Raw genomic sequence first — 23650 nt, 5'->3', positions numbered from 1 at the left:
GCTGCCATAAAATATATAGTGGCTAGTAAACTGGGCTGAAATCTGCTCTTGGGTTCAGAAGTTAATAGTACAGGCGACCTGGAGGACAAGCACTGTTATCACGCAAGTCTAGTTTTCTAAGACCAAGATAAATGTTATCTCTGCCTGCAAGACAAAAATACAGTCTACTCCCGGAGGGAATGAGCTCAGTAGTAAAGTTTTTTTGAGGTTTTTTTTTTTGAATTTACACTGACATTTGCAATCGATGGAGTAGCTGGACAGGAAACTGCTAGCCCATTTCAGAAAAGGGTGGGGGCTGAAAAGCATTTTCCATAGTACGGAACCAAACCATGGCCAGTCATGCTGAAGGAGACCTGAACTCATTTCCTGCTTGGGAGCGCTCATATTTCCCACCATCTAGAAGAGTTCTACAGTAACCCGCCATTTTTCTGTTTCAGGGTGACTGCTCTTCACCCAAACAAGATTTTTCCAGTAGAATTTCTGTCAAAATCATTATACGTCCATAAAAAGGAGTGCTTTGGCAGTGCAGGATCTCTTAATGCAAACTCACACAGCTGAGAAGCTTCCAGCTTGCCTGAGGGCTGAAGGTAGGTTCACACCACAACTACACTGAGTAGCTACTGTTTGCGTAGACGCACACACTAGCTTTATTGTAACTTAGGGAGAAGCCACAGAAACATGGGCCTGCAAGCTCGGTGCCTCTAGGAATGGGCTATATATTAAGCAGATAAAGCCTATGAAATGAACTGCAAAAGTTACTTGGATGCTAAGAGGTGAAAGTCTGCATGTGCAGGGTGGAAGTAAACTGGCCAAAACTGGAAAAAAAGGCAGAGCCGGATAGGTGCTATGCAGGCTGCTATCCTGCGTTTGCTAGCCAGTGTAATCAGTATATGACCAGAGGTCTTGTACCGTAGCCCGTATTAAAATAGGATTCCTTTATCCACATACGTTAAATTCAAGGGAGACACATATTAGCACTTCCCATGCCCACGAGCATGCTGGTTCTTCAGGGAAGGCATGGGTAGAGCGAACTCTCCAAGGCAGAGGAAAACTAATGAAACATCAACAGTATGTTGCTTAGTAGAATATTCATTTACTGACCTGCTTAACTGCATTTAAAACTGTGTGCACTGGAGAGATGCTCGGCTAATAGCATCGAGCATCTGACATTCTCCATTTCCTCAAAGAAGCTGGGCAATATTAGCAGAAGTGCTGCAAGGTTCCTGAAGTGACCAGGAATACCTCGGTACGCAACCTGTTTGAATGAAAGGTTTCTACTGCATTCAGACCCAGGAGCTCCTTGCTCACAGTCACAGTAACTTTCACACGTGCTGGCTGTATGAACACGTGCTAGGTTGAGAACTTACATCTTTTCACAGTGGCGGCAGAGGAACCATGTGGCTGAACAGCATACGGTAGCTGCTAACCCAGGTTCACGTTTATCTGGTGACCTAAAACCCTATCAGATTCATTTTGCATCGGGAAACTAAATAAAAATCTACCATGGCACAAGCCACCAGGCGTATGCAGAGGATAAACGAGCGTAAGGATAGCAAAACAGACTCAGAAATGTCAAACACTGAACTCCTTTAGATGTTCTCAGCTCAGCCTATATTCCTTCCCCAGGCAAACATCTGAGTAAACAGACGATCCCTGTGCCTCGCGCTAAATGAGTTAACATTACTGGGGCAGCACTTTGCACGCCAGAGAGCTTGGGTCCCCTGAGTTCAGCGGGGACCGTTAGCAGACGGATCCCAATTAATCTCCAGTGGCAGGACACAGGAAGGAGTGAAGAAGAAAAACAACCACAGACGCAAACCGCACAGCTTTATATATCAAGTCCAACATCCAAAAGCAAATTGGAAGTCAGTGCAAGCTGCAGAGAATAGGTGTAATGTGTGCTGTACGCTACTTCTGCTAAGTAAGCGATCAATATATTTACTCCCTGGATAGAATACAATTTTGCTGTTGTGACAGTACTACTGCTACTACTCTGCGAAGAAAAATGACTACATGGAGTCTCTGATCCCTATCTGGTCAGAGCTTGTACTCTTCTAAAGATATTTTTAAAGATAACTGCAAATCAGAAAAAAACGGACTTACTGAACAATTGCAGTTCACAAAAGCCAATAAATTTAGATGTAAAATAAAACTCAGCAGCTACTGATTAGCCTAATCTATATTACTGAGATGCAGCCAACCTGTCTGGATGGTTTCAGCAGCATGCAGCAGTTCTGCAGTTCCTCCATGGAACAAACAGAGTCCAAGTTGGATTAAAGCTTTTTGCTGCGTTTCCTTTCACGTGGATTGTTAAGTAAAACCCTTATCTTTTCAGTGTTTCTTTTTTTTTTTCTTATTTTTAGTCTTGATGTTCGTGCTTATTCAGGTGTTTAGTTTCATTTCACCGTTACAAATGCAAATTCACCTACTCACAGCATTCAGGCTAATCAGCAGGTAACAATGACAAGCTACAGCTCTGTTAGTCATATCTCATTACCTGTGGTGAAGGGAGAGTAGAGAGGAAGGTGGGAAACCAGCCCATGAGGAACGGACACATCGGCTTTCCACTAGAAGCGAACCAAAACTACAGTGATATGACATGCTAAGGCAATCCTACAGCTTGCCTAGGCATCCCATAGAGGTATCCGGCATCCCATAGAGGACAACTTGGGAAGCTCAGAAAACAGAAGCAAAGAGTTTCTTTGCGGTAAAACTCTTTAAGGACGTTGTGAAATTATGGCGAAAGCAGCCTAGAGGAATATTCTCTTTTTTTCTGACCATTGGAGTTTATTACCGGGAGATTAATGAGAAGAGTTTGAAGCAGAAGATTAATGTGGTCTATTCTCACAGCCTATTCTCCTCCTCATAAATCTCCCGTTATTACACATGCACTAAGCAGCATGTTGCTTCACCTTCTCTGAGGTACAACTCCCCCAACAGATCTCTTTCATTTGCTTTCCTGTACTTCTCATAGAGGCCAATATTCTACTGAAATTGTCCTAACCCCTTTCCTCCAAACAATCAACTTTCCTCTCCTCTCACACCAAACAGAGAAGTGAAGAAAAAAAACACAGATTCATGGAACTATCCCTTCTTGGATGAAATTTTGATCTGAGCATACACATGCTTAAATAGGGTTGTTGAAATCAAATAGTCCAAAATTAGTGAGATAAGAATTTGGTCTTCTCCATCTCAGGGAAGCTTGGTAGTTGTCTTCTTTTTGTCTTAAAAGACCTAGACAACCTTTCCTTTCATTCTCTATCTCCTAGTCTCAGACAGTAGTGTTTTAGAAAGGTAAATAGAAGTCAAGAAACTAACGTCACTGATGGCCACCATCACCTCAGCTGTCACGAGGGATTGAACCCAGAACCAGCAGACTCACATCTGCTATGGCTCACCTGCTGGGAGCAATACGTATATCATAGACCAAATCCTTGGCAGAGCTGACACTGAGGTATCCAAACACCTCACAGTTATGATTTCCTTGGTTACCTGCAGTTTGCTGGGGAGAAAAAGAAATGTTAGCCTTATTTTGATTGTATATAAAATTGAAGGACCAGCTAGATTAAATGATTTATTTAGGGGACATCTGCAGCTGAATCAGGAACCGAGCTTTGATATCTGTTGTCCTGCCCCAGCACGCTGTTGTACCTACCTGGTGACAGGCTGCTCTTCTGTCCTATGGAGCAAGGAAATCAGTGCACCAGGATTCAGCCCGTTAGAAATTTTGTCCCTTATAGCAGGACTGCAAGAGATTCACAAATTTGCTCCATGCACAGAGGCTAGAAAAACTCTGCCAAACGCCATCCTAAATTATTCTTGTGTAAAATTAGTTGGGTACGAAACAGTAATAACAAAAAAAGCAGGAAGGAAGAACTGTTTTTGAAAGTTTTTTCTTATTATGCAAAAACAGAGTCCAAAGATTTTCCAGGGAATTGTTGAGTTAAATAGCCACAGTTGTAAATTGTGAATTCATAAATGAATACAAATGTGTAGCTGTCATAATTGGCAGATGACACTTCCTGAAGGATAAGCATGTACTCTTCCCCGCGAAGGCGGCATGCTAGAGTTGCATCTCCTGAGACTTCTAATGTACAAATTCTTTGGCAATTCTTCCTAAGGCGGAACTGTTTTTAATTTAGAAGACGTCAACCTACTTGTACTAGTGGGAGAAATTAATAAGCCAAGGATGCAGGTCGGCTGTACTGTAATACTGAGTAGATATGTCTCCATTAATTGCAGGATTGTCTATGCTCACTTAAAAGCTGTTCAGTCTCGGAGCTTGATCCTATTACCTTTGCTCAGATAAAATTCCCTCAAGTTTCTGACACCTTTTCTGCTGCTGACCCCTCAGGGGTGGGTTTGTTTCAAGCCTGCATGCACCACATGCTGAATGACATACTTCTCCAATCTATACAGCACAGATACTCATATGTCCTCTATTACTAACCTGCACTGTGTTATCTGCCCTAAACACTTAGAAAGTGCTATTTTAGAGATGGGGAATTAAAGGAAAGAGAATTTAAGGGCCATATTTAAATGGCCTGAATTGCACTCAGGGTCTTGGATATCATGTTTTCTACTGGCTACTGTGTGCAGCTTCCTACACGGTGCCTTATGACGGCATCGCAGTTCTTCAGAGACATCCAGCTCTCTCCACTGACCAGGCACAGGCACTTTATACTGCCCAAGTATAGCCCTGAGTATCCTGAACAAGGGAACAACGTGAGCCTGGAAAAAAAGAGATATTAAAGCCAGTAGCAACTCTTAGCCTAATATTTTTCTGTCCGATTTCTGACCCTCCCCTAGCGCAACTCACTTAAAAGCCCTGTGCAGGAGACGGGGGACATTTACTGCAGTTATCAAGGTCTATCGTTCTGCAACAGAGAGTAGGGGAAAACCTTGGTCTAAACGGTTAGACACTACGTTTGAGCTTGCAGATCTTCTAGCAGATTTACAACATATGCAGATACATGAGAACAACCAAAGTCCTTTGGTTTTCCTCACTCACCTTTCTTCATGGTTATTCCACCCCAGTAAACAATCTATTATCTTCTGGACTATCTTACTCTCCAAATTTAGAAACTCTAGTCACAATATTAAGTGAATAATGCTCTCTAAATACCAGACACATGTTATGTACGATTAGACTTACTTACTAAATCTACTGTGAGGTTAGGGTAATAAAAAACATGGCCAGAATTAATGCTGCGTTCTCTGTACATAACCTATGTAAATGTTTCTAAATGAAGGCAAATAAAGCGCTTTCATTCTGCAGTGAAATTCTGTATAGGTCAGCACACTGCCTAGGCAATGGGTATGGGTATTTTTTGCGATGATTGCTATTTTTCTATATAGAGAGGAAGTCTACCCCGTGTAGAAAAGCAGCGTATATTAAAGTCTGGACAGTGCCTGTTTTTAGAAGTAGGCTTCAGAAGGAGCATTAATATTAGAGATGCACCAAAATGTTTTGTTTAGGAGGTGAACAGCTTCTACTAGCCTCAGTAATCCTAAAAATAGCTTAAGCAAGTGGAATACATGCTACATCGTGGTTAGAATCAACTATTTTAATATTATTTAGGTATATGTTTTAACTGAGATTGAACCGAGTTTCGGGGTCAGATTTTGATCCTAGCTTACGTTAGAGAACACTCAGTGGAACCAGCCCAAATTTGTGCCGACATTAAAAAAAATCAGAATCTTTTATTTCTTTTATTTTTCATTCCTATCATTAGGCAAACACAACATGAGTACTTTCAGGTTGTTGGGAACCATGGTATAGCTTCAGCTTCTGCGTATTACTAATAAAAGCCCTTCTGTGTTTATGTTATCTGCTCCATCAGGTAGGGGCAGTATTTTTTGCAACACGAATCATATTATCTTCATTAAACAAATGACTAGCCTACCAGGCCTGCAACTATGAATAAGTACAAAGGGATTTTCACACTCCCAAGCAGGAGCTTACCATTGACTTACGACTGCATCCTTTTAGAAGCCAAAAGGATAGTGTGGTCTAGTAGTTGATGAAACGCTAGACTAATACTCAGATGTTTCACAGAATTATTTATGACCTGAGGCAGTCACACCTTCTCTCTCTGCTTTTCTCACTTCTCACTCTTTGGATGTCTCTCTTCTTCAACGGGAAACTTTTCGGTAAAGACTTTCTTCATGTACAACACTGAGCACAGAAAAACCTCAGTTTTAAGCAGAGACTCCAAATGGTGACATCAACAATAAGCAACATCTACCACACAGTATAAATGACTGTAAAATGGTATATAGCAAAACAATGTGGAAACAAATTCATTTGAGATATTTAAGGTTCAGAAAATTTGATGATTCAGTCTAATTGGACACATTAAACAAACTATATTCAAGAGATATGCTCCTGGCATGCTGTAAAAGCCTTTTTTTCCCTTCTTAAAATGAGAAATCTGGTTAATTAAATTTACTTACTAAACAGCTTGCGTTACAACAGGAGAAAATGACAGATGTCTTTCATAAAATTAGTCATATTGTGGTAATTTTTCCCTCTCCCCCAAACATTTTGAGATTATGGACATATTTTCTCCCATTAAAAAGCTATCTGTCATAATTGCTAACTAATTCAATGCAAAAATGTTCTGAAAGAAAAGGTGTTCCACGTGAAATGTAGAATAAAGCTGAAAAGTTTTCTGTGACACATTTTCTCAATGCAACTTTATTCTGCAGGCTGTTAGCTGCTTGTGGAATACTGCATAATTTTAAAAGCTTATACTTATAAAGGCCAATCATGTATTAATTCATTTGGTATTCATTGAGAGACCTTTAATCATGATGGATTAATTTATTATAAATGCGGATATAATATGTTATTTCATAATATCATCACTGTAATTTAGCAATTAAACAGTCTGTTATTATTTCAATCACTGCCCAGATCTGTTATCATGTTACAATGTTTTGCTCCACGGTGAATTATTTTACACTGAATATAGGACAATGGATTTTTTTGAAGAGTGAACCTTTGGGGAGACAGAAAAATATAGATAATTTGCTCTGATATTCTCCTTTGTTTCTGAGATGATTCATCCTAAATACTTAGAATCAGCTAGTCAGAGGCTTTAAGTGATTACAGGTTGGATCCGAAGCTTGCAGAAGTCAATGCTGCACTTAGCATCTTAGACACTATGACGAGCGAGAGTGGTGCAAATATTTAGCAGGAAAAGGCTATGGAGAGGATAAAAATCAGACAGGGACACCAATGAAGTGCAGTTTGGAGTAACAATTACAGATGGTCAGGCACAAGAAAATCTAATCTGTTTCTGAAAGATGAGTGAGGTTCTATTATTGTTTACCTGTACTCCTGCTCCTACAGGGGAAAATACAGGGCTTTCCAAAGGGACAGGGACAAGGCCATTATACCCTCACTCTTGAACCTACATTTCTGCAAAATTCTTATGCCTTCTGACACTTCTTTGAACTCAGAAAAGGCATACATTCACAAAAGGTAAATTTATGCCTATCTAATTTTACCAAAGGTTCAGAGGGCTAAACGTTATGGTGACTCTATATTACATAGAGTGACCTCGAAAGGAATCTGGCTCAGAAGTGTAATTTCTGTGTTACAGATGGGTAAATCAAGCTGTTTTGAAAATAAGATGTCTTGTTTCAGTGCTTAAAGCAAGTCTGGAAAGATCAGAAATAGGATCCCTGGAAAATGATACCCACTCGTTCCTCTTTGGTGTAACCACTTGGCCTCATTTCTTTCCCTAAAGCATGCTGCCTTAATATATATCATGTTTGAGTTGCCATTATATCAACATACAACTCCACAGTTCGCCACAAATGCTAAAGCTATTTTCCAGAGTGGAGAAGGTGGTAGAAGTTACCAGGTCTGCATCTTTGGCTGGACCCTTGAGAACAAATCGATCTGTTACTTTGAGATCATTTTTTAAGCTCCCTCTATTGACGTTTAAGTAACTGATTCTTCTCCGTCATTGTTAGCTGTCTTTTTTCCTGTCTGTCAAGAGCTTGCTAAATTAAGATTCACAGCCCAGGATAGTTTTCATATGAACTCAAAAGGAGTCAATATGTTTACTTGGATAAATGGTTATTTTACAAGGTAGTGTAAAATGCATAATTTTCTGTGGTATATAAAGCCATGAAGCACAATCCATCATGAGTGACTCATTTAATCTCTGATATATCAGTGGATGCCTTCTTCAAAGAGCAAGCTGGCATAAGTGATTCATTTTAGGAGGAGATCTGGAAAAAAGCTGCACTGAGAGCCAAGTGAAGAGGTCAGAATCAAAACGATAATAATGTATGGGTGATCACATGATAAAGCTCAAAAAAACCACATTAAATCCAGTGTATCATCCCGCCTGTTCAGGATTCCCCCCCTCAAGAGCATTTTCTGTTGCTTTTCTGTCTCACGTTTGGGTTGGATAACAGAGCTATCTGTAGCAGGAGATGAAGAGCATTTTTACAGGCTAACAAATCTACTAGAACCAATGGTTTTAATCTTGCCTTGGCTACAGAATCAAAGCCAAGTTCTCCGCAGGTGTAAATGGGATCTGCTCCACTGCCTTAGGTGGAGTTTCACTCATTTACACCATTAAAGAATTTGGCACCAAGGACCGCGAGATCAAAAAGTTCCAGTTGGCAAAGGGATGTGCAGGAGAGAATCCGTCCGGGGAAAAATTCTGGGAAAACTTATCTATCATATGGACGGAAGAAATATTTTTTCTCCAGAGGAGTCCGGTATTGGTAAGTCCAAATGCTATTAAATGCTGGGACATGTCTTCTGAAGCTATTAATTCTAAACTGGCCAGCTACAGAGCAAGCCTGCCAAAACCCTGTGGGAGGAAAGCACAGTGGATGTGGTCCTCAATGCGTATTTTCACATCATATTACATGCATATTGTATGCTGTTCTTTTCCGCTGACATAACACTCATTGGTGGTCTGTCGTGTTCATTTGCTAAAATCAGGCTTGGATGATGACCTGCCATAGCTGCGTGCACAACAGGCACCAAGAGGAGCAGTGTTATTAGTAGATGTGCCTACGTGATGGCACATGCTGCATTGCCAGAGATAACTTGCTCCGAAATTGGAGCTCCTGCATATGCTATGAGGCCTTAGCCATTATTATTTCCAAGACAACTAAGAAAGATCTGTTTATTTCTTAATTATTACTTTGGGAGATCTGGGACGTGGTAAAAAAATCAAGACTCAGTTAGAAAAAACTAATCTAAATTGACATTTCAAGAGAGAAGAATAACATCCCCACCCCTTACCCTATCCCCTGCTCTGTTAAATATATGCAGCTGAGTTTTCCAAATGGATAGCATCTGTGTATTCACACTTTTATATCTTTGGATGCTTGCTCAGAATCCAATTTGCTCCTGGACAAAGGCGGATTGATGAGTAGCTGCTGTGATTATTTGGATAGATACAGACATGCAAGTTTGGTTGATCTGGAAGCCAGCTCTGTTCCAGCAGCCCTTTCGTCAGGTGTTGCTAGCTTGGCACCACAAGCCGGCTCAAAACATGAGGACGGTTTTCTTGCCTCTGCTTGCACCCATTCACGTCACAGAAGGATCCTGCACTGTTTGCACAGGTTAGTCCAAATATCCAATCCACTGTTTTGTCTCCATCAGTGGCAAAAACTGGATGCCTATGTTAGTCTATAAGAATAAAGCACACACATGATAATTTTCATGCTTCCAACACTTTTTGACTCAGGAATGGCCTACAGATATATCCACATACTGAATTTTTGCTACACAGGTCAGGGATGACCTCATTTTATATTTGAAAATGTCCTATTTAATCTTCATTGTCACTCACTGCTTATTATTCCCTGCCCTCTTTCGAGCACCCCCATAGTAGGGTTGGCAAGGTGAGGGACACTGTGTGTCAGGGGCTGTTCCCAGGAGCTTGCTGGGATGTGGCCGGTCTATTTGGGGTTCAGGGACTGTATACAGATGGATATGAGCTGCTGTGTGGTCCTTGACTGTTTTATTTGGTAGTACTGACATAATCATAGAGGCGTGTCCACAGGTAGGGTGTGGACAATGCAGGAATATAAATCACCATCACCAGAAGCTTCAATATCAGTTTTACGACCTCTTATTCCACTTGGGAGCCCTGAGAACAAGTTTCCCCTCCCAGGAAAGGTAACTCTAAGGCAATGAATGAAGCTGCTTGAAGAAACTTCTCTAGGCTTTTTGGATTTTTTTTTCAGTGTTTTGTGTCAATGAGTTTCTCAGACTAGTTTTGTAACATGTGGAAACTGAAGTGTTATATGTCCTGCTTCGACGTCATTTAATTTCCCCTAATGTATTTGAGGAAACTTGTGCAGGGATACAAATTTAGATAAGATAAAGTACTCTTAAGTGTCATGGATTACCATATTTGATCTAGTAAATCTTTCCTAACTCATCGGAATTTGTGAACCAGATCTCATGAGAAAGACTTGCCTGAGATTTGTAATAGTTTGAGGTTTGAAGCTGATTGGAAATAGCAGGTAAAAGAATAGCTTCAGCATTTGCACTCTTGGATTCAACCAAAGTCAAGTAGTTACAGCATAAAAGTATATTCTGATCATCCTTGCTCAGAACTATACAGCTGTTTGTTTAGAAAAACACATCAACTGATGGTATTTCCAAGATTTTCCGTAAGGTGACTTTAGTGCTGTAGATTATAAAATATCGTGAAAGGCAGGAAATGTGTATCTATAGAAAAAGAGTGTGTGGACAGAGTCTCACCTTCCAAGAAATCATTTTATTGACTGATTCGACTTTTACTTTGGGATTTTGCTGCCAAGCAGCAGCATTTGGATCTTTGTAGGTCACGAGTTGGATCTGCATGAATCTCTAAACAGGGACACAGTATAGTAAAGTACAGAGGTCTAATTCTAATATTCTTAATTATATCGACCAGTGCCTCTCTGCACAAAGCTCCTTTGAACTCCTTCTTCCAATTAAGCAAGTCTGAAACCTCTAAATCAAGATGAGGTGCTTTGCTGCAAGAATGCAGTTAAAGTGTACTGTAGCCTTACAAAATATAGCTAGCCTTACTATAGAAATTCCTGGCTAAAATTGTTTTGCCTGTGTTATGCAAAAAGTCGGGCAAGTCGGATCAGTAATCTGGATCGTCCTTAAAGACTAGTGTGGCCCTGGAGAACATCAGCTGGGGTCAAAGGCTCAGTAGGCTTCCAGGTGTTGCTCTGGTTTTATACCCGTGGAAGATGTGGCGGACTCACAGTTGTGCAAACGGAACTGAAGTTGTTCTCAACAGAGCAAAACTGAAATGAGCACGAACATAAAATACTTGTATTTTAATATAGTTCTGATGTGGGTATAAATATACCTGTGTGTCCAAAACAAAATGGTGGTTCGGTTTAGTGGAGTGTGTATGTTTTTTCCTGTTTTATCCATTATTAACTTATTCATAAAGATTTCAGCTGCAGTGGTGTCTTTATCCTACCATAGCAGGAGCTCCTGGCTTCATAATTTCACTGGAGTAACCCACATGATGAATATGAGCTGAAGAAATTAAGCCAAATCCTTCTAGGCACTGTATATATGTGCTTGCCAGAAAAATTATGGCCAGTCGAAGGAGCAGGATGGAAAGTAGCCACCTCTATTTTGGCGCTTCTTAAAGTCCACCGAGGCCATTATACGAGCCTTTCACACTTTGAGTTACATAAGTACGCTATGAAGCGAGGATACAGGAATCGGAGGGCAGCACAGACTTATTTATGAGTTACTTAGCAGTCCCTGATCCAGCCATTGCCATAATGCATAGCCTGGACGCAGCTTATTCATACTCCTGGCAAGAACCATCCTCATGGGGAGCTGTGCTTTCGGATGCTGCTGGCCAGGATATGAGCATACTTTACTGCTTCTCTTGCAGAGTATGAGTACATCCACTCTAGGGGCAGTTTTAGCATTTGGCCCTATGCCTGGACATCATTACTATTGGGCACTTGCGCCGCATCCAATCACGCTGACCAAAGCCTGTACTGAAAAGATTACGTTCTCCCAAACCAATATTTTCAATTTGGTCCTTGTGCTTCTGACAGCAGGAAACTTTTGGAAGCACCAGAGTCAGTGTTATCCGAAAAACTTGATGAGTATCACCGGTTTCTTGAAGGCAAGATAATACAGAAATGCAGTACCCTCTAGCTAAATGGGATGAGCTGAGGTTAGGTAGTTAAACAATATGGGCTCAACATGGCACAAAAGCTCAAACTGCCTTTAAGGAGCTATTCTAAGTACGCACCTGGCTACAGAGCTCAGGGCAAACGGACGGGATTTACTTTAACTACAGAGGAGAACGTTTTCCTGTTTATACTGAAAACAGTGCTGCTTTTTTTTTTTTTTTTAAATGTTTTATTCTACTTAGAAAGGGGACTGAGGAGCAGAACACACCACATGTAAACGTACCCTGAATGTGAAAGGGGAGGGAGCTATGAATGTCAAGCTGCAAGTATTCCTCTTCACATCACAAGTGCAGTAAAGCATTTTCCTATAGCTGGGCATATAGGAGTACAAATTAACCACAGACTTTGGATACAAGTCTGGATATCATCAAATTTATGGCTTCTCAGCGTACTGAATTTCCAGAAACCGAACTGGTTAGTTTGCTTGGCAGAGGTCATCGACTGGAAAACTACAATCATACTCCTGCAACAAAACTTTTATTTACGTGATGAACTTGAAGCATTTCTGCAGTTGCAGCAGCTTCTATGGGACTATTCCCATACCATAATCTTAAGCATACAATTAAGGGCTTTACTGCATCATTGCCTGAACAACCAGCGCTGCTTTCTATGAATGCACACGATGTTAGCGACCAACTCTAAGCTCATTAAAAGCAACAGAAAGGATCCAACTGACTTTGGATCAGGACTTATTCGATCAGAGAAGTGACTTTGTCTCTGGGCTTACTGTTTCGCAGGTCACTGAGTTCCCAGACTTTGAGTCATTGATTGCATCGCTTTATCAGTGAAGTTAGAGATTTGGCATTGACTTCGATGGGTACAGGATCAGATGTGAAGAAGCAGAAAGGAGAATCATTTGCAATTTGTGATTCTGGGTTTGGCTATTTAAAGAGCAAACAAGAGAGTAAACGTACTGAATTCATAAACACAGCGTAGACCCTGTTTTGAAGCGCTGTGTGTGCCGTGCAGCGTGCTTGATAGTGTGCATTGCATTTCTTCAGAACAGCACTGGATACGACTCTTGCCCTCCCTCCCTTCCCCTCAATGCCCAGACTAATAAATCTCCCATTTGTCTCACCTGTAGTTACAATAAAGCTGTTCTCAACAGTGTTAACATCTGCCATGGTCATTCTTCTGGGGTGAGAAAGGCAAAGCATTTTCATTTGCTTGTTCATTTGTGAACACTAGTTTAGTAAAGCTGTCACTTGTGTCCAATTATGGGTGAGGATTTTACAGCACAGCTTTCTTTCTAAAGCTAAACTGACATGGCCAAACCCCATTTTACAGGTGGTCTTAAATTCTTCTCAGCCATATTTAAAATCCTTATGCTAAGAGATGGCAGGTGCCATGTGTTTTCACAAACATTAACAAATGCAATTTTGTGGCAACTTGACCATGCCAGTGAAGCAGTAAATTTCTGTAATCGCTAGGGTTAAGAATTTCACACAGGACTTTGCTGGGAATATGCAAAGCCCATTAGTACAGGAGCATGATGGAGATAAAATTAAAATACCTTTACAGTAAACTCCTTCCCAAAAAAGAGTAAAGTCTGAGATTTCTTTTTTCTGCTGGAGCAATGAAAAATGATAGAGAAAAATGCTGAAATAGAAAAAAGGCTTTACGAGGCTCACCCAAACTACCCTTCTTTTCAATGACTGCCACCAATTTAGCTGAGAAATGATAATTTGGTTTACACAAAAACTAACATGGGGTTATCCTAATGCATAGTTTGGCTGCAAACCTTTATAGATCTCTTTTCCAGAGAACCCTCTGTTCCTCTACCCTCTGTTACAGTAGACTTAAGCTTGGATAACTGCCTTCTCAATAGAAATCTTTTTGATTTTTTGGTTTAGGGAGATGGATAAAACTTTCCTCGTTTCCTAGTACGCACAGGTCATGCTGGTGCGCCCTCCACCAGTCACTAGCTGTTGTGTTCAAGCCTGGGAGATCTGGATCTCTGGGCATGAGCTGTGCTTTTGGAGCTGAGAGACCCTGCGCTGAGGTTGCACGTGTGTTGCATTAGCTGTAGACCCAGAGGGTCTGTATAGAGGGAGGGAGTGTTCATATATTATCATTTTTCTGACCTGGAAGTTATTTTAGTAGATATTTTGCAGATTTCCTATGCAATCATACGATTGCTTGTTGTGAGACAGAAGAAATATTTTGAAAGCTACACATACGGGTTCCCTCCGCCTCTTAAGACTTCACGCAGGCGAGGTGAGGTTAGGGAGATCAGCACGCACTCTTTCTACACTGTGTGGCTGCAGCGGAGCCAAAAAAGAGATTTGCAGAGTGGCCCTTTGAAGTCAGTGGAGTTTTGTCATTGATTTCAAGAGGCCCTGGATTTCATTTGCAATGTGTAAGGTTAAGCGTGTGTGTAAGTCCTCACAGGATCAAGGCTTAAATGTGTAAACTTGTTCAGCAAGAGTACCCAGCTTTTAGTGTGCTGTGAATGCTTTCTCTCTTACCACGTAACACTGGGTAGGCTGCTCTTGCTCTTCACTCAAGTGCAACAGCTCCCTTTAGCTTGCATATGTCATTTATAATTTGCAGTGACTTAGGATACAGCAGAAGAAATGCTTTAGTAGAGCTATGTATTAACAAAATGCCTACTGAAAGCATTGACTGCCTCAAATTGACTAAGAGCCACTATTCATCTGTTCTTCCAGCTCTTGCTATGCAGAATGCAGGCAACAGGTTTTCTGGATTGCTCGCTAGGTCAGTATGCACGGTGTCTATATATTAATTACTGAAAATAGCAAATGTCTTACAGAGCAAATCCTGCATTCAGAGTTCTTTCTTGAGGTCAGCAGCTCTATTAAGGACTATCACGCTTCTTGCATGTTTCAAAATCCAGGCACTTTCTGAATACAGGCTTTAATTCAGCAAAGCATGAGAGACTCCCGCTCAGGTTAAAGATAGGCTTACCTTGGTTATGCCTGATCTCAACCATTTTATTTTTAAAAGAGGGGTAGAATCCGGTTTATCTAACTTAAACTTGCACTTAATATTTAGGATGCTCAAGGTTATCTCAGCCAAGAAAGAAAACACTCCTAAAGGAGCTTGTACCTGTCTGATGTACAGTGAGTCTGTGTTGCCGAATGACTTAGCTGTCTCGTTTGATCCCAGTTGCCCTGCAACCATACTGTATATATATTTGTGTGTGTGTATACAAATATATATTTATAAATTTATATATGTATATATTTATGTGTTGGTAGGTTCGCTTTTGAAACTAATCAAATTATCCTTAGATAAAATCAGACGGTGATGCTGGGGATGGCGGTCTTTAGGCATCACTCCATTTAGGCTTTCTGAACTGCTCCAACCTTGACACCCTCTGCTCCAGTCAAGCGGGCTGTGGGCATCACCCACAGATCTTCTTGCCATGTACGAGAGCATGAAAGCAAACCCTCAGGGCCAAGCAGGTGCCATACAGACCCGGGGGGCCACAGGCTTTATTGCACTCGTAGAGTTTCCTGACTCTCATATGATTTAAAGCATTGCAGCATTACATGTAAAAGCCACTGTTCTGCAGAGTAAACAAATAAACCAATCATAGCAGCTCCCTTCATCAGATCATTTCAGCCCAATAAAAGTAACCAGGAGGAACAAGATTAATTGTACATTAAACATCCCACTCGTGGTAGCTTCCCCCAAGCAGCCCTTGAAGACTAATGATATACCTGAGAGATGTTACTCCATCTACGCAATCCAGACCTAATTTCACTAGGGTTAGCCTTGTTTTAAGTGCACTGCCAGGTATCTGAACCTTAGTAAGTCAATAGTATTATGATCGTTTTTCAAGGTATGCAATTTACAGAGTTTTAAGCACTCTGTCTTCATAAAGTAGTTACAAGAGAAGCTGGGCAGATAAGGAAAAGATGTCTAAATTAAGCAATGGAACCATACGGTTAATTAAGGAAATTTAAGGAGGAGGAGAGGTGGTTAAATGATCTGAGTCTTGTATGTGATGTCCTACAGTGGGACTCAAAGAAAATAGTCATTTAAAATAGGTCAGATAAATCACTCCCTGAAAGTGCCTGTTTGTCTCCGCTGCCTGTAATGAGACCCTGAGGTGGTTAGCTCAGATGTAGGTATCTACAGCAAAAATGTCTGAATTTGGATGAGATGAATCCTATCTCTGGTGTCCAAAAGCCATGAACAGAGAATGAGAGATATACAGGCAACTGGAGAGTCCAGTTGGGGAAGGTTAATTAAAAAAGAGCTTTTGGCTTGCTGCCCCTTTCCCACGCTCCCCGAGGAAGATGACGACTTTAGCAACAGGACTGGGAGAGACACAGCTCCAAGAGCTCTCAGAGTGCATTGGCCTCAGGATGGGAGACTAAGACATGAGCATCACAGGCCACGGGACATGCACGGCGACCGAGGAAGATCATGTATGACAATTATCATCTAGAACTGTGCTCTTTGGGGCTGTGCTTTTCTTCCCGCTTTGTTTCATTCTTGCATTCTTCATTTTACTTTTTATCTCAATAGAATACATTCTTTGTTCATATTCTTAATTTCGAGGCACCTCACAAATAGCATGCGTTCTATTGCTGTGGGTGCGACGAAAGTAATTAGGAGGTATTTGATTATTCTTAGGGTTTCTTGTGCCCTGCACAGGGTTAGGAGACCCCAGGAGTCTACAGAGAACCACACGCAAGACGCCAAGTGATGAAGGGCTGCCAGAATGATGGAAGGAGCCTGTCTGGGCAAGGGTAGGCCGAATCTGTTACTAATCACCGAGTGTGAAAGAACCAGAGACTTGGGGGTCGCTCTGAGCCAGGTACAGCATTTTTGCTTTGTTTCGTGTTGCAGAGCCTCAGAAGCGGTTCTCACTGAAAGAAGACCACAGCTAATCTGTTCAGTCGAATGGAAATGCAGCAAGCCCCTTACAATAACGTAAAACATTTGCAGTTCAGAGGGGAACCAATCATTTGCAGTTAGAAGAAAAATGTAAAAGCCTTTCTTTTATTACTAGAATGAAACCAAACACGGTCAGAGGTTAAAATCGAAGCATATCGTCACAACTCTATGATGCTTCCACTCAGCTGACCAGAAATGTGACACTAGTAATTGCTTTCAGGGAAAGAGGGGCTATAGCGTGTCCTTAAGCCTTTTGCAGAGTCCCGAGATAACTGCGAGATTCTGGCCTCTGTCAGGAGAAAGAGACTGATGAAATCCCATCATTATTGTCCCACTGCAAATCTGGGATTTAGCCTAGTTCTGCATGCTGGGTGCAGCTCAGACTTCCAGTAGTCTTGTACGGAGAGTTTGAGATACGGAAGAAATACTGCATTGTGCTTGCTTTTTCCTGTAAGGAAAAATCATGGCTATGTTATCAGAGTATTTAACTGTAGAATGTCCTTAATATTTTACTAATACGAGAAGAAGGAAGATGCCGAAACTTATGGCATTTCATAAGTAAGATTATGGGCTGATTTCTGATTGGATGACAGGGCCCTAATAATAAAGCTCATAATTTTATACTATATTCCTCTGGTAACAACAGAATTTCTTTGTGTATAACAGAACCGTTTCTATTCAGGAACCTTGTTAACAGTTGTAAACTCAGATTATCATTTTTATTAGCCTGGTATTTTCTTATTTCTGTGTTACTGACAGGAAATTATAGCGAATTTTCTAGTTCTTTTTTTTTTTTTTTTTGCTTTGAAAGTAATTTCATTCAACTGGAAATTTCCAAACATTACGTAGAGTATTACTAGAAGCTAACTGCAATTTAAAGAGTACAGGTTGGTTAAAAATATATATTTCCAGATTAAATTCAAGCAGAAAGTAGACTGGTAGATTGAGTTAGTGTATTTTTGGGTTTTTTGGAGATACAGCCATCTGGGTTTTTATACTTCTTGCCTTCAGAAGTAAATTATGATCACCGGACTCCAGATCAAAACTCGGCTGCACTTTGTTGCCGTGTTGCCTCTTCACAGTACCATTGGCACCAGTTACCCTCACGACAGAGTAGCCACGGCCACGTTTGGGCAGGGCTCCACCAGCCTTGCCCATGGCTGAGGTCCCCACCGTGGGTGGCGAGTGGGAACTGCTGTGGAGTTCCCATGGCTTTGGGTGACTGGGAAACTTGGATGAGGGTACTGGCTGTTGTTTTACCCCGTTAGGCCATTTGAGCAATGTAAAAGCACTCTTTCTAGGAGAATGTGAGGCTATAGCTGCATAATTTACTGTCAACAGCCTACAGTTTATTCATATTACATCAGATACGCTCCTAACTGTCAGTTGATACGGAGTGAATAAAAACTTATTTCCATAACAAGAACGCTGAATTCAATCCTTCTCTTCTCTGGTTATAAATGGATGGGAGTTTAGGATTACGGGGGACAAAGCCTAATTTTCTGGGCCTTTGCAGACCTTGGTGTCTGGGGTGGGGGGCCAAGTTGTCAGGGCAGAAATGAGATGTGGGAGCTACAAAGACCTCATTTCACAAGACACCAGCTTTTTCCGCACAGGCGAAGCAAACCTTCTGCAGAAAAGTGTTGCAGGGCTTGAAATTGAGGCTGAAATAGGGAGTGAGAAACTTCTGTGAGTGCAGTGCCATTAACCCTGTCCTCTAACAAAGTTGTTGCAGCTGTGAAAGTAATTTTCCATACGGCATGAGTACATCTTCTTTTTTTCTCCAGATAACTAAAGGGAGTTTGTGCTTAATTACTGATCGTTGTTTGCCTCCTCTCTCCCCTCACAAATCCACTCCTGTGAACACTTTATGCATTTGTCAAAACAGACGCTCAGGTTTGGACAATCTGATGTATTAATCTGCAGACAGTTAATTGCAAGACACTTTTTTTGAAATATTGAGGAGGACAGTTTTCAAGGAGTTAGAGGACAAAGTCACACTGGGTTCCTAAATCCACTCTATTTTTCTGAAAAACACTGTCCTATGTTCTAAAGTTTTCCTTGACATGACCAGGGAAACTTGAATTGTAAGAGTCGTGTTTATTCACATAGTTTACTTCGAAATGTTTATTCACATAGTTTACTCAAAAGACTTCAGTAAGAGCCTACAGGATCAGGTCCTAAGTGTAACTGCAGTTAGGTAAAGAGAGATTTTTCATCGATGATAAGATCCAATCTTGGGAATACCCAGCAATTTCCTCTACAGTGCTGGACAAGCTCAGCTTTCTTGTTGATTTAACTGGGTCTTGCAGCATTCAATACTTGGCAGAATCACATCCACAAAGTCCAAGAAAAAACACACTAGATGACAAGTTCTATGACGGTAAAAACAAAACAAGACCTCAGCACTTCTCATTTCAAAAACAATGTATTCATGTCAGAAAGCGAGCAGAAATCAGACCTCGGAAGTACTCGTAAGGCAGGAACTACAATGTGTACAATACAGAGCTGATTGTATCTCACAGGCTTGTTTTCATAGGAAACTATCCATAGCATCAACTCAATCCTGACCACAGCAGTGCTAGATATATCATGTCAAAGTTTGTCATCTTCTTGCAAATAACCACTGCTAAGACTTGACGAGGTACGAAGTGGAACATCCCTTCCCCTTTCCTCCAGAAGAACAACACAATGGACAGTAAGAACTTAACCCAGGACTAAGCAATAAATCCTGGGTACGCTGACCCCACTCAACGCAAGCTGAAAAGATATTTATTTATTTTTTAAAAAGTTTCCGCGTTGCACTTCCTACCTAGTAAACAGCTGAACAGGCACAATGATTCCCAAGACCATCTCCACCCCCATCTCCACCCCCGTTGTATCGGTGCTTCAGGCAACACTCAAAAAAAAAAAAAAACCCACGCACACAAAACCCCCAACTCAAGTATCTTTTCTGATAGGAGCATGGAACAGTAACCAAAAAACAAGCAAGTCCTCATTGTCATAGTGCGACAGTCACAGCGCTGCTTCTGTTGAGCAAAGAGTCAATTCACAGAGAGAAAAGCATCATGAGGACAGACACGAAAGCTGCTATTACCCATTTTAAGTAATAGGAGAAGGTCACATATCAAGCAGTTACACCTTTTCATTGCATCCTAACCCTCCACAGCAGGGGAACCACACTTATGACTGCGTTAGATATACAAAAGCTTTCAGTTCCAAAAAAGGAAAAGAAAAGATGGGGAAGGGGGGGAAAAAAAAAAAAAATTCGTCTTACCAGCACGTTGCAGCACCAACTTGCTTGAAGGAATGTTGCCTTTACAGGTTTCTCTTTTAATTATCCTGGAAGCAGAAGGGGAGGGGTGGGGGGAGAAAAGAAGACGAAGCAGGCTTGTTAAATTAGCGCGTGCCAGGATCTTTTCAGTTTGTCGCAGAGTAGAAAAATACCAAAAAAAAAAAAAAACCACACGCAAAGAAAGAAAAAAAAAAAGAAAAAAAAAGAAGGAAAAAGAAAGCTCAGTAATTTAAATTTGCTGTCAGTTCAGGCAGCATCGTTCTGTCCCGCCCCTCTTCCCACTGGGTTCTACTACCTGCAGGGCTGCAACTGACAGCTACTGTGCAAACAAAAAAAGAGGCAAAAAGCATGCTGGGACCATGCTGTCTGCTGTCTGAGTCTCTCTCCACTTCTGATGACTGAAAATCGTTAGCGGAAAGGTTCTGTTGTCGTTTGCTGGGATTTGTAAGTTGGGTGCTTTGAATGAAATTTAATGTCATTTTAATTGATACGACACGGCACGTGACGGAAACCGGTGACTGCTTCCCCCAGCTTTCCCCAGAATGGAAACTAACCTGAATGCATTGATTTTAGTATTATGGGATATGTAGGACATGCACGGGCTTTTAGCATGTTGCATTTTGCAGGCATGCATTCACGCCTTCCGGTAATACGGGGTGCAAAAATTGTAGGTTTGAATGGAAAGTCAGGAAAGCCTTTCAACACAAACAAGTTAAAACTCTGGCACTCAGAAAAGTTGCCAGGATGATTATTGCTCTACTTTTTGGTTTTCCTACTAAACTTTTTCAAATTATATGTAAAAACAAAAAGTAGCAGAAGTCAGAGGCAAAATGAACGACCGGCGCAACACTTGTGCAAAATGGATAACCTAACAGTCAGAGTAGATAAAAAGCTACACGTTTGACCAAATGTTTAAAATAACAAGAAAAAAATTACAAAAGCTATGAAAACCTTTTTACAGCTATTTTAATTGTTGCTGACAGGCTTTTAGCAATAGGGCTAAAACCATCCTTCCAAAACAGAGAGAAACGTAATCTATAACTTCTGACTATTAATGTAGTCACCAAAATAGAGTTCCCACCTAATTATAAAATAAAATTAAAAGAGTGAAATAACACTTTTCCTTAATACTTTAGTAGTAATTGCTTGGATCATGCTACAGGAAATATGCAACATTTGTATTCAGTGATTACTCTACTTATGTGTGTAACCATAAAAAAAAAAAGCTGAACGTTTAAACTTAATTAAATTAATCTCTGTTTTACTCGAAGTTTGCCATTTAGACAGGAAGAGACACATGCATGCTGAACATGCCTTTCATAGACAGCTGGCTTCTAAACAGATTTTTAAAAATTCTGCAGAAACTAATTACTGCTGTAGCTGCACCCGTCCCGCGGCCTTTACTCACCAAAACAGCTCAAAAAGGATGACTCTTACCATCAGAAGTAGCACAACAGGGCTTGAGGGGCAGGGTCTACATCCCTCATAAAGCTCCCTTTAAGGTTCCCACTTTAAATTGGGACCACGTTCAGCTTTTAAGCTACTTTCCTTCTCTTTTAAAGCCTCCAGACCCCTTTAACAGGTGACTATCTAGAGCCAGCTCTGCAGACCACAGAGGTCTCCCACTCTTCCAGAGATGAGACTTCATTTGTCATGGCCAAGAGCCATCTCTTTGTCACGTTTACCAAGATCTCTTAGTAATCTCATGCTGTCTACAAGACTGTTTACTGTCCCCTGTGGGTTCAGTCGCAGTATGGAGGCGAAAGACAGCATAGGATTGTCTTCAGGATGAAAATTCCAGTAATTAAGGACAGTGAACAGAATTCAGAAGCACAAAGCAGATCCCTCAAGTATTTACAATAAAAATGTAGCATTTCTGCATTAGTAAGTTGTCATAATTTGCACTCATGAAGCTTTGAAATCATATTTTTTTATGCTAGTAAAATGCTGTAGTATACATTTTCCTCCAAGTTCAGTGCCCCCTGGCTCCCTGCTATTTGTTTTAATCACAAAACTTTCTTTCCTTCTTGCTAGCTGTTAAGATGAAAAAATGATAAATGGTAAAAAATATGTTCTTCATGACTTGACAGGGTTTAATCCTTATTTTCTTCATACACATACACAGACATGTGCTCAATTTCAAAATTCTGATAAATCCAACTAACTTATTATCCTTCTATATTTCCTTGCAAAAGTCAAGGGTAGCCTGCTTTTAATGTACTTGGCATTTTAAACAAGGCACTCAGACCTTCAAAAGACAAATAATTGAACTTTGCCTTTAGTGGAATAAGGTAATGAACTAAATAACAAATACTATAAAAGCTAGATTTAGCAAGCAGATACAGTCAAGAAGGCAATTTGACTAATTGGTTGAGAAAATGCACAAGAGCTCATAAAATCAAACACTTATGGAAACACCTTATTTCTGCTATTAAATTTAAAATAAAAATAGTGGTAAAGCAAGCTGTTATTATCAAGCTTGTCTTCTGTATTGTAGGACATCATAAAACACAAAAACAAATGTACTGGTGTTTAAAAGAGCAGAGTCTGACTGAAGTCAGTGGAAGCTTCATTCATTTTAAGGTTTTAGTGATGCTCTTTGTTGCTATTAATCATTCAATGCCTCCATTTGAATCTAATTTCGTTTGAGGGTCACAGGCTTTGGGCTATAGCAGTAAGTCAAGTCAGGTACTATGGAAAAGGTAATACTTTCTTTGTGGTTCTGCAATCAGTTTTTAATGAATCAGAGTTAAATTAAAGAAGCAGTAATTAATGGAGGTTTCCTACGATCTAATACAGCAGAAGGTATCTAATTAACCTGTGTATCCTTCATGAAGCTCCCTCAACTGAGCGAAGCGTTTCCTGGTTTTGTTGTAGTCGGGGACATTTTTGCCTTTAACCTCAGTGGAGTTCATATTGACCGGGCTGTCTTTTAGAAGTTTTTACATCGTTGCCTTCCAAGGTTTGGGTCCTAAACAAACTGAAAGAGCCCTCTCCTCAAGCTTCTCCCACTTCTGTTTTCCCTGTAGTTTGGCAGATGTCAGAAGTCGCACCCTTCAGAAATACCCATCCCCTTCGAAAAAAAATAGACCTTCAAAAAACATTTTTCCACTGCTTCTAAATGGACACTGCTCTACCGATTTGGGAAAAGGGTTGAGAAGGGCTTTTAGTCCAATCTGAACCGAGTCCCAGCAGTAAGAAGAAAGATTTGCAAGCTTGGCAAATACCAAAAGGGAACAGAGAGATCCCTTCCCACCTCTTGTAAAGTCT

At 40.7% G+C, this 23650-nt stretch overlaps 1 long non-coding RNA gene across 2 annotated transcripts in view; it reads right to left on the bottom strand.

Moving 5' to 3' along the window:
• LOC104149413 (uncharacterized) overlaps window positions 1–20820 on the bottom strand; it is a 44858-nt gene extending 24038 nt beyond the window's left edge. The window contains exons 1-2 of one of the 2 annotated variants that reach the window (XR_695326.2): window positions 20676–20820; window positions 20363–20427 (exon numbers count right to left, since the gene is read on the bottom strand). This is a non-coding gene — a long non-coding RNA (uncharacterized lncRNA). The other variant, XR_011144004.1, reaches the window with a different exon arrangement.
• Between the last annotated feature and the right edge of the window lie 2830 nt (window positions 20821–23650).

The sequence above is a fragment of the Struthio camelus genome, chromosome 1 (assembly GCF_040807025.1).
Source record: "Struthio camelus isolate bStrCam1 chromosome 1, bStrCam1.hap1, whole genome shotgun sequence".
Lineage (NCBI taxonomy): Eukaryota > Metazoa > Chordata > Aves > Struthioniformes > Struthionidae > Struthio > Struthio camelus.
Note: the sequence above shows the minus strand (reverse complement) of the source record. Positions and strands in the feature narration are given on the sequence as shown.